The sequence below is a fragment of the Danio rerio genome, chromosome 2 (genome assembly GCF_052040795.2).
Source record: "Danio rerio strain M-AB ecotype USA chromosome 2, GRCz13ab, whole genome shotgun sequence".
In the NCBI taxonomy this organism is placed as follows: Eukaryota; Metazoa; Chordata; class Actinopteri; order Cypriniformes; family Danionidae; genus Danio; species Danio rerio.
This window is the reverse complement of record NC_141022.1, coordinates 24906401-24918759: the sequence shown is the minus strand read 5'-3', so window position 1 is coordinate 24918759 and position 12359 is coordinate 24906401. Positions and strand designations below refer to the sequence as shown.

Here is a 12359-nt window from a genome sequence, read left to right as displayed (position 1 = left end):
AGCGGCCACTTTATAAGGTACACCTTACTCAGGAAGACTGTGGCATCGATACAAAACTCAATTAGTAATAATGGGTCCAAAGTGAGCCAAGAAAATACCCCCCACACCATTACACCACCACCACCCGCCTGAATCGTTGATACAAGGCAGAATGGATCCATGCTTTCATGTTGTTCACGCCAAATTCTGACCCTACCATCCGAATGTTGCAGCAGAAATCAAGACTCAGACCAGGCAATGTCTAAAATCTATTGTCTAATTTTGATTAGTCTGTGCAAATTATAGCCTCAGTTTCCTGTTTTTAGCTGACAGGAGGGCACCCGGTGTGGTCTTCTGCTGCTGTAGCCCATTCGCCTCAAGGTTGGACGTGTTGTGCGTTCAGAGATGCTCTTCTGCATACCTTGGTTGTAATGAGTGGTTATTTGAGTTACTGTTGCCTTTCTTTCAGCTCAAATTAGTCAAGTCATTCTCATGACCTCTGGCATGGACAAAGCATTTGTGCCCACAGAACTTCCACTCACTGCATATTTTCTCTTTTTCTCATTCTCTGTAAACCCTAGAGATGGTTGTGCGTGAAAATCCCAGTAGATCAGAAGTTTCTGAAATACTCAGACCTGCCCATCTAGCACCAACAACCATGCCTCGTTCAAAATCAAGTAAATCACCGTTTTCCCCCATTCTGATGCTTGGTTTGAACTGCAGCAGTTCGTCTTGACCATGTCTACATGCCTAAATGCATTGAGTTGCTGCCATGTGATTGGCTGATTAGAAATTTGCGTTAACGAGAAGTTGGAAAGGTGTACCTAATAAAGTGGCCGGTGAGTGTATATTTATGAAGAGTTCAGATCCAAAAGCCTCTATGTGCCATCTAAAATTTTCTTCTCAAATGAGCATTTTTCTCAGACTCCTGTGTCACTTTTATGGAGATTAATACGTTTTTTCATGGTCTTTAAAGTGAAAAAACTGAAGATAGAAGAACATAAGAACATTATGAACGGAACTTTTCACTATTGACAGATTTCACATAATCATAATTTGTATGGCTTAAAAAAAGACCCAGCAACATAGAAGTCCCGGAGGTGCACTGCTTTGTCACCATCATGACGAACTAAACTCCAGGGGAGCAGCTGTTTGTGCCCCAGAGGTCACCTTGATCTAGAGGTGGGTAGGAGGCTGGTGGACGTCAACATCCCACAACATGAAAAAGCCTATTGATGGAAGAAGCTTCCTCTGATGCCTCTATGACTCACATATAGGAAAGAAGTGACAGGAGCCATGGAAGATCAAGGGGAATTCAAACGGCGCATTAAATTCCTAGTTAATTCTGCTTCGTTTTGTCTCGCTCTCCTATTGCACCACGATAGCCGAAGGCATTACTGCGATTCTCATGTGAAAGTTTGTTTAGTTATCACATCAAAGCATCTGAAACGATTGTCACATGGGATGCACATTAGCCTATCATCTTGCTGACACAGCCTACTGCTCTGGAAACACTGAGGAAATGAGCTTGTTTATGACTTGCATTTACATTGTTTAGTGCATGTGGCCTGCACATTTTCTCTTCGACTTTCCGGACGGAGCGTGTGCACTTTTTCCGAGGTCAGACAGTTGTATTCTTGGATGTGCTGTGAGCGTTTGCGAGTGTGTAACCTCACACTTCTCTGTAACAGGTTCCCAGACTCCAGAGGGAGCAGTGCGGATTAAAATGTGCTTTCAGGGTAAGGACTCGTCACCTCTCTGCTTGTCAGCTGCGGACATCTCTGCTTTGGACAGACCACGTTTTATGCAGAGGTAATGAAAAGTTTATAGGAAACAGGTGGACGTTAAATGAGTTCCACAGTGTCAGTCTCATCTGCGTCCCATTGTGCGAGTTCAAAAATCCAAGAAATCTGAACACGAGCGCCTAGTAAAATGTTTCTTTATTGTCTTATGTCAGTCGTGGTGTCTTTCTCTTTACTACAAATAAACTAGACTTTGGTTGTTGGTTTATTTAGGTAGAAATCACTAAATAATGGCCGGACTAGTTTGTTCAAGTGTTCACTGCCACATTAGACTAGTAGTAGTAGGCTAGAACTTGACTAATTGAAAGTTGGACCCACTTTTGCCTTTAAAACTGCCTTAATTATTCAAGATGTAGATTCATATGCTGCTGGAAACTTTCTTCAGAGATTTTGCCCCACATTGACATGACAACAACACAATTGCTGCATGTTTGTCAGCTAAAATGCGTGTTTTGTGAATCTCCCATTGCAGCAAAAGCCAAAGTGCTCTACTGAAGTGGGATCTGGTGACTGGAGGCCATTTGAGTTATATGCAGGAATCCTAAAGATAATTTCAATACCTTTTGAAGACTTTTTAAAGACCTTCTCAGAATATTTTAAAGGGCACATAGTTTACCCCTTTTTATAATTTAATATTAATATTATGGTTCTCTTGTGTGTGATAGTTTAGGTTCAGTTTAAAACACAACTCAGATTTTTTTTATTATAATGTGTTATAATGTGTCATTTTGGGGGCGTGTACACAGCTCACTGTTTTAGGGGTGTGATGCTTTACATGAAAGTTAGCTTCAATTTATCGACCAATGTAACAAGGGGGCGGAGCCAAGAGCTCCCTCTCTCTGTGTTTGGCAACAGACAGGCAGACAGAGAGAAGCAGGCAGCATGAATGAGAGGATCAGTATTCAGCCGTACATGTACGCCTCGAACAAAGACCAAGCAGAGTACAAAATCATTTTTGTCTTTGTATAGTTTTACAGCCAACTGTTGTATACCGAGACTAATAACCATGCACACTGAATTAACTTTGACTGAGGCACCAGATGACCCGCTTAGAGCCACGACACGACACATCAGACATGCACATTCGCATGTTATTTAAAATGAAACTATTCTGATGGAGCTCTGTGGCGTGGCAGAAGCATGAAGTGTCCCGAATCCTGACTAGGCGCCGCGGACATCCGCCGACTTAAACGCCATTGTGTGTACCCTGATAGAAACTTATGTTTAGAATTTTAAAATGCATGGCGCTGCGTGGCGTGACGCTGTGCTTCACCGAGCAGCGCTTCTGGTGTGTGACCTGCAGTCAAGTTTGTTATTTTATTTCCAATGGAGCGACACTCACGTGAGGAAAAGGCGCTCGCACTTTCAGCACCACCTAGTTAAGATCACACTCACAGGGAGCTTCTGTGACCTTGAGAAATGAACGGCTGAAGTTCAAGGTAGACGCAATGAAAAGTACACTAGTTTGCAAACCTACCTACAAACAAAGTTACAAACAATAATTTAGATTCGAGCGATCATGTTGTGAATGCTGATCTTGTGTTGAGCCTTGGATCTAAAAATAGAGCAAGGGTGTTCCTTTAGTGACAATGCTTTGACTCACACGCTGAAAATGGCGGACGTTAAATGACAAACTGAGGATTAGGTGACACGTGCCTGTCAATATTGGTGTATGGGGGACCACACTCCTACGTCAAGTTGTGGTCAATCTAAAAAATGCTCTAATTGGTCCACCGTTTTTATGTTGTTAAATTGAAAAAAAAGGACTGTGTGTTTATATCATCCCAATATGATGGTCTATACACACGTCAGTCAAAACAGCTTGAAAAGTAGATTTTTCACAATAGGTGCCCTTTAAAACCTCGTAGCCACTTCAAGTTCTAATCAGTTTCAAACCTTTAACCTAATAAAGAGTTGTAGTTAAATAAATCTATGGAGCAGAACCATGCAACAGAACTCAGATAAGCTCGGAAGAAACAAAGCTTGAAAGAATAAATTATGCAGGTTTTTTTTCAGCGACAGACTTCAGCTTCTGTTTAATGGCCCGTTTCCACTTAGTGGTACTGTATGGTACGGTACGGTTCGGTACGCTTTTATGGCCATTTCCACTGCCAAAAGGTACCTAAAAGTGAACCGTACCATACCACTTTTTGGTCACCTTTTAAAAAGGGTACTGAGCACGAGAAAGGGAACTAAAAGGTGGAGCTACAAGTGCAGCTGATTGCTGATTGGTTACAGAAAAAACGTCACTCGCTCGTGGAGCTAGCTAGAATAAAAACAAAGGAACCGCCATGTTTTATATACACAGCTGAAACAATACATCATAATACGATATGCATATAATAACGAGCCATGGTTGACCCAAGCTCAAACAAACCCTATTGCTGTCTTGATGTACAGCCACAAAACCAAGAAGAACAAAATCTGCCATGTCCTGTTTTCCTTTCATGAGGCCGTCTAAAAGTGCGAGCGGTTTCACTTTCTCAGGGGAGCTTGTAATCGCGAGTATATTTGATATAACAAACTTCTTGAGCTGATGATAATAATGTGTGCGTGATTATTGAAGTGCTTCTGACATCCAATACTTTCAAAATCAAACAAACGTGAGAGTGAAGCACGAAAAAACAAAGGAGAAGCCTGATGACAAAACACAGGAGCAAATGGTTTCAGCAACCTGTTTCATGAGCAAACTGCCATGTTTATCATAGCCTTTTGGACTATTATGAACTCGGAATGACAGAATTACATTATAACAGAGGTTACATGTGCTGGGGAAGAATTAAGATACAGATGAGAGGTTTCCACTGACTGTAGACTATATGTTGAATGTTGTTTTTGAACCCATATAAGGACAAAATGTATGCTGTGTGTAGTTTTTCTGTAATTAGTAACATACTGGAGACTGTAAACGTCTGTATGTGTTCATATATGTTGCATTTATTTGGTACCATTGGTACCCTTTAGGCAGTGGACATGCAAGCCTGATAAAGGTGCCAGTACCGACCCATACCGTGCTGTACTAGTCAGTGGAAAAGGGCTATTAATTCAACTTTCTCTAACCAGAGTACGCAAACTTACATTTTCCTTTTTAACTATTTCCTTTAACTATTAACTTTACAATTTTAAGACCCAGCATAGGAAAAATAAGACTTGTGCAAAAATATTTAAGACCTAGAACAGCAAATTTAATACTTTTTAAGGCCTTAAATTTCGATTTTTCATTTTAGACTTTTTAAGACCCCGCGAAACCCTGCCTACCAAAACCCTACATTCTCAGACATAGGTACGCGAGTTTTCACTGGGGCAGTACCTTTAAGAAAGGGTACACATTTGTACCAAAATGAATATCTAAAATATACATGTTAGTATCTACGAAAGTGTTCTTTTTTAAAAGGTACAATCCCAGTGACAGCTGAAAAAAGCAGTAGTCAAGAAGTTTTTAATAATTAATGAATTTCATGTCATCTGGTCTGGATTCATTATTCAGAATGAATAATTTCTTCTTTCCTCAAAAGGTCATGACACCCTTGATTGCATTTTCTGAGATATAACATATTTATGTGTATTAAGCCTAATTTAAGACAAGAATTGCATATATTATCTTTAATTATTGGGAATAGCTGGCTTATATTGAGCTTATACCCTCTAATTTAATCTTCCAGGTTTAAAATCTATATTGAAGAGCGTCACTGGGAGGATGTAACATAAGACTGTGAGTACTTTGATGATGTGTCGGTGTCTAATTATTATTTATCTCCCACAAAAATACCAACTTCTATAAGTTTTTCCTATAAATGTGATGACAGCAGCATTTTCTGCTTGCATTTTGAACACCGCTTATTGGCCATTATGCTCAACAGATATGACTGATGTGATTGGCTCTAATGTTCACTGGTTTACAAGATCGCTTCACAAAGACTGGAGCATTTGAAATTCGCATCAATCAGCTGATCTGTCAGCACACGTCATGGCATGACATTCAAAAGCACAAGTACCAGAGGACTTTCTGTCCCTTCAAAGCAAGTATATGTTTGTCTAAATATTAAATTAACCTAAGAATTTCTCTCCTGCGTTGCCTCATCACACCCACTCCTCTATCTTCTGTTCACAGCTTTCCAAGCCAATTTTTCCCAAAAAATCAGAGGTAAAAAAAATGGGGCTTTAAAAATAATACTTAAGTTCCATGCAAATAATCCTCATGAAATGTTCTGATGTCACCCTCAACGTTCGCTGTGACATCACTGCGCCAGGAAGAGTATCACCTCCCACCCCCTGCTTTTTTACAGCGGTGCGGAGAGCAGAAGTTGTGAAAGAGACTACGCAGAAGGAATCCCCTCTTACCTCACTTTATCTCTTTCCCACAGATGAGCGCTTATTGACACAGCGAGATGTGTGGGCAGCTCCGCTCGAGGATGTCTGCATACGTGGGTGCCTGCTGCGTACGTGTGTTTATACCTCTTTGCGCGTCCGTAACGTCGAGCGTGCACGAATGCGTCTGTGCGCATCGCACTTCTATATCTGTGGCTAGATGGATGAAACATTCCTTGACCACACTATGTGGGCACCACAACCATCATCATCATTCTCATCATCATCATCCCTGAGACATGGATGGACGGCAGGGTGTAGGTACACACAGTGTGAGGGCCACTAATATGAGAATGACACCTCTCTGCCCACACATGGCCTGTTCCTCACCAATCAGAGTCACTCACAGAGGCATGCAGGGTGGGCGGCCGTATCACGCAGGCTAAGTAATGAAGGTGTTGATGGAGAACACCACCGTTTTCACACGTCACGCCGGGCAGATTGGTCATATGGTGAAAATAAAATGACCCGTGTCATCAGTACACATACACAGAAATAGATCACATGAAAATGGTACTGTTTTATTTAATTAACTCATTCCCCGATGGCTGCCTACCGGTGTCCTTTTTTTTGTTGGGGTGATTAAGCCTGCGTTTCTATTATGATTATTACACCCGCTCACAAAACACACAGAACCACATCCCCAATTACCAGGTCTCTTATTAGCTTTAGATTAATGATCCCCTGAGGCTTCGCTTGTGTGAAAGAGCGCAGCCCCACCAACCCACACACTGCTCACACACATGGGCATTTTAATTGGCAGCCAAATCCAGCCATAGTAATGCTCTTACAAGTCTGAGTCATCCTCGCAGCACTGCATGCGAAACACAATACTATTAACTTTCAGCGCATTTATGTGTTGATACTTTGATATGCGCTCTAATGTGAGGAAAAGCAGGGCTCAGCCGAATTTGCATTCTTTTACAGCTGCTATGGATGAAGGTATGGAATTAGAGTCAGAAGTTTACAGATGCGACAACTGATTATTTCTTTACCTTTTCAGGGTTTCATTTATAAATGTGGATTCGCTACTTCCCACGCAAAGGTTGTGATGTATAAAAAACAAAGTGCTCAAATGTGCGCAGCTGCAAGTCTAAGTAAACATTTTTAAATTAAATATTGATTTAATTGAACCACTTTAAGTCATCATATGAGCCATGATCATTAATAAATTAAAGTGTATTCTGCCGTACGTTCATTTTTAGAAAGGTTTCTAATGTAAAGATTTATACATGAGACCCTTTTTGGTTTACACAAATTAAACTTTTTGTTTCTCAAATGTATTCATTCATTTTCTTTTCAGCTTAGTCCCTTTATTAATCTGGGGTCGCCACATCGGAATAAACCGCCAGCTTATCCAGCATATGTTTTATGCAGCGGGTGCCCTTCCAGCTGCAACCGATCACTAGGGAAACACCCATAAACACTCAATTACACACATACACTACGGCCAATTTAGCGTACCCAATTAACCTACAGCACATGTCTTTGGATTTGTGGGGGAAAAGGTTTCACCCTTTCACTTCATATTCGTTTTTAGACAACACAACACCAATTTCTAATTTATGAAATCAATATTTTTGTGGAATTTTCAATCACACAACAAAAACATTTGTTAGTCTGACCAATTGATATTTTCTAAATAGAAGCTATAAATGCAATGTGCTTATTTGCATATTCATCAGACTTCATCAGACTATAGAATAAAGCAAAAATTAACATTTAACTCTAAACCATACCTAATAATTCCAGAGAAAATAAAATCTGGTATGAATGTTTGATATTACAGTGTGCGCGCATGCCTCTTGCCTCTGATTCACCATTATTGTGATGAAGTTCAAAAGACTCAAATGACAAGATGCTCTTTGCCTAATGACACTAAGCGTGAATGATTCAGAAAATGAGCAAATAAGAGCCTGCTCTGACTCAGATTGTATTATTGGTATTCAATATTTATTATTTTCACTTTTACTCTACCAAACTGGGATCTGCATTAGTTGCCAGAAAATGTTAATTGAATGCGTTTTCACTCTCTCTCTCTCTCTCTCTCTCTCTCTCTCTCTCTCTCTATATATATATATATATATATATATGTGTGTGTGTGTGTGTGTGTGTGTGTGTGTGTGTGTGTGTATGTCTTGATACAGGGACACTGTTGACTTTGCATATTAGAATTATCTCCACGTTCAGTTGTAACTACATTTGAGTAAACAACTAAAATTGCATTTGAATGAAAGAGCACACTGCACATGTTGCCAAAATTAAGTTGCGATCAACAAACCATGTGGTGCCAGAGACCTTCCTGGAGAACAGGTTTGGAGGATCAAAGGGGGATAAATGTACCCGTTGCCATCTGCAAGACCAGCATATGTGCCTACACTGCCAGTAAGAACAGCATGGAAAATGTCATAAGGGAATAAAAGCGGTTCGCTATTTGCTGAAAGGGAACTCAAATAAAACCACACCGCTGACTCAGACACCCTCCATCCAACCACAACACACAAACTGCTGCCGTAGAGCTTGAGAATATTACACCTGGTCACTCGCCGCAGATTTACAACCAAACTCTACAGCCGTTTGACTGACCGCAAGCTCAAACTCACTCACTGGCACCTGGAAACGGGTCATTGGGTCTTGAGTTACTGTCAGTGTGAGAGTCTTTTATACAGTCGTTCAAAGAGCTCCAGGCAAACGTTCCCCTGGCATGATTGTGATATCACACATTAACTGAGCGTGAGCATGAGGTGCACCTGTTATGATTGTCACGCCTGTCATGAGGTCTGAGCACATCACTCTATAGGGATTCAAATAAGGACCTGTCTACCATTCATTGTTGGAAAGAGTACTGAAAAATCCTACTCATGTAAAAGTACCATTACTTGCCACAAAATGTAGTGTGAGTAAGAAAATCTGTTCTAAATACTAGGGATGCACCGATATGGATTTTTTGGCCGATATCAACAATTCTTCAGTCTTGGAGGCCGATAGCCAATATTTATAGCCCGATAATTATAAATATTTCAAAATGTTATATTTTATACAGCAAATTTCATAAAAGCTAAAACTCAGCTCTTTTAAACTGAATAGCCTATACTCAAAGCAAAAAAGCTATGATTTCAAAATTGCAAGGTGATTAAATAGACCTATATTCACGATTTCAGATAAATCAGCATGCAAAAAATACATTATTTCATTTTCTTCATAGCAAATGAACATGCAAATTGACTGTTGCATAAAATTAAAAAGGTTAAATAACAAAATTGGATTTAATCAACAAGCAAGTTAAATATATTTTAAACAAAATGAAAATGAAAGAGCTAAGGACTAAAACCAGCTCATGTGTTCTAGAATAAAACATGTTACAGTAATGTAACTTACGTGTACAAATATGTCATGTCTGAAAAAGACTTTTTTAGAGGTGTTTTGACAGTTCAGAGCCACGGTACGAGTGAAAAGCTAGATACAGAATGTATTATTTAAAAAAAAAATAGACATAAATTAATCCTATTAGGTGTTTTAGATTCTTTTGAACACATGTAGCATCAACGCTTCTGTGTTTGTTCTTGCTGTCAATCGCGGGAAAAATTATGAAAAGTTTATGATAAACCGCTGTGAAGGCGCAGATTTGCCCTCGGAGTCAGATTTTGAGAAGAATATAAAGACAGAATGTGTGGCCAGTATGCTGGATTCAGTGACCGGTGCACCTAGGCTCTCCCCTGCTGATCTGTGAAGGCTCAAGGCTGTGTGTGTGTGCGCGCGCGGTGACAGCTTTCACGCACGTTCATTATAATCAATATGAATATTCCGATTAAACTGAATACAATCTTACATCAACAACACATGGCAAGCAACGCGTTGATAATACCAATCATATTAAATCACAAACAGCCCGACAAGTTTTTGTTTAGCACGTCACGTGTGCAGGTCAGTTTGGTGTGTGTGTATGTGTGTGTGAAGAGAAGAGGGAGAGACAGAAATGAGGAGCGCTTTTTTTTTGCAATGAGACCAAGGTACGTGTCCTCATTCATTCACCGGCTGCAACTAAAAGAAACTAATATTATTCGCCCTGGAGTAATAAGTGAATCTTCCCTGCTATCTCTAACACAACAAAGAGACAGAGCAGGAAAGGCTTACATATGTAATATTTTTTCCTGAGGCGATTTGAATCAAAATACACAATGACACTCAATCAAACAAATCTACAATAATAAGGAACATGGTTACTTACTGAGTTTTAATGCACAGCAATACCACGTGAAGAAAGGACAGACTTTAAAGGAATAATCAGTGTGAGGATAGCTCCATTATAGTGCACTGGACAAGTCTGAACATGCGTGCGCGGCAGGCAGGTCTGTACAATTACGTAATTTATCGGCTTAAAGATATCGGCCTAATTTAGACATTGGGATCGATAACGATAATGTTAAAATAGCATTTATCGGCCGATAACAATATGGCCGCCGATATATCGTGCATCCCTACTAAATACTACTCAAAAGCAGCCCTAAAAGTATGCAAGAGTAGTAAGCATTTTGTTACACCAGCATTTTACGCCTCAAAAGAGACTCATTAAGCACTAATAAAATACACAGTAATTGTCATGACAAAATGAATGAAGAAGTCATTGAGTGGAGATGCAAGGTGGAGTTGCTAAATGAATGAATATAATATGTCAAATAAATCTGTTGAGGATTAATGTGGAGAAAACTCATGAAAACACTTGGTGAAAACGTTCTCTGGTAAGTATTTTCGCCATCTTGCCAACAACATCTCATTGTGACATTTAGCAAGGTTCAGTGGGATCTCGATAACTGCAAATTACACCTCTAACTTACTACAAGTTACGCCCCCTCATGTTACACCCCTGTCTTGCAGTCCACAAACAGATACATTTGCTGATATGCACAATTTTATTGGACAGGAATCATGAGACAATAATAATTATGATTATTCTATGTGAGGTTTTATGCGACGTTTTTCCTGCGAAATTTCATGTTCATGAAAGTTAATGTTTCATGTTTAGTGTCATGTCAAGTTTAGTCACACTCCCACTCTCTTTTTCATTCAACGACACATGAAACAAATGCTTACTATCAGGGCTTAACATTAACCTTTTTGATCACCAGCCACTTTGGCTAGTAGTTTTCCAACTTTACTTGCCACTCGCAATTTTCACTAGCCACAATTTTGTTGTTAAATAAATAAATTTGACTTTGGCATGCTAAAATTACTAAATTTAGATTTAGTGTTATGTCCACACGCCTTATTAATTTAAGTTTTTCAGTGTGTTGTGTATGATTTTGCTCAATGAGCATGAGCAAATGGGTTGGGGTTTCATAGTGTCACATTACAATTAGTTTTATTTCACATGACTTTTTAGGGCTCAACACTAAGGATTTACTAATCTTTTTCACTGGCCACACCAAACTAATTATTTCCTTGCCACAAATTTAAGTAATGCACCAAAACAAGGAAAATATAACAAAAACATTTTGTGCGCGATAATGAGAGGATAATCAGGTGCACACAGTTAATGTTATGCTTATTAATAATCTGTTCAAAGAATGGTTAAAGTGAAAGCGGCAACCACTGCTACTTGCAAAAAATCTCAAGCTCTTGAATGCAGCAGGATTGTGGGTGCACAAGCACTGCTTTTTTTACAGTCTATTTCAAAGAGAAACAATCGTACCAGTTGTATTTCGAGACATGGTTGCTTCACGCAAAAGAAACTTGACAAGTGGGAACTTTTAAGCAGTAGCATGCATCACCAGATCATCCTCTCATTCAGTATTCACCTATTTTGCTCGCGCAAACACTTATCAGTTGTGCTGCTTCTCGATTCTAAGATCACATTTGCGCACATATTGGCAAGCGGTCTTAAACTAAAATTCTCATCTTTAGTGACAAGGCAGCACTGGCATTTTAAAAAATATTTCAACCAGCCAAAGTGACTAATGGGGGTGTCTGTCTAAATGTCACAGGTGAAATCCACCCGCAATTGGCAGGTTGGCAGGTGTTAATGTCAAGCCCGGCTTATAATGTTTGAGATACGATGCACAAAGAATATACTTTATATCCATCTGTCTATAAATACATCTTGCGTATTGTGTTTTTATTTATATACTTTAATACACAACATGACCATGCAGATAGGAATGCCAAGCATGCAAATGCTATAGGCTATAGATTCATTAATAATTACCAAAAAAC

At 39.5% G+C, this 12359-nt stretch overlaps 1 long non-coding RNA gene across 1 annotated transcript; it reads left to right on the top strand.

Annotated features, from left to right (window-relative positions):
- Nucleotides 1–1487: 1487 nt before the first annotated feature.
- LOC141378047 (uncharacterized) lies at nt 1488–8078 on the top strand. The gene is made up of 5 exons (XR_015478458.1): nt 1488–1599; nt 1671–1791; nt 5444–5493; nt 5642–5800; nt 5893–8078. It is a non-coding gene; the product is annotated as an uncharacterized LOC141378047 (long non-coding RNA).
- The last annotated feature ends 4281 nt before the right edge of the window (nt 8079–12359 follow it).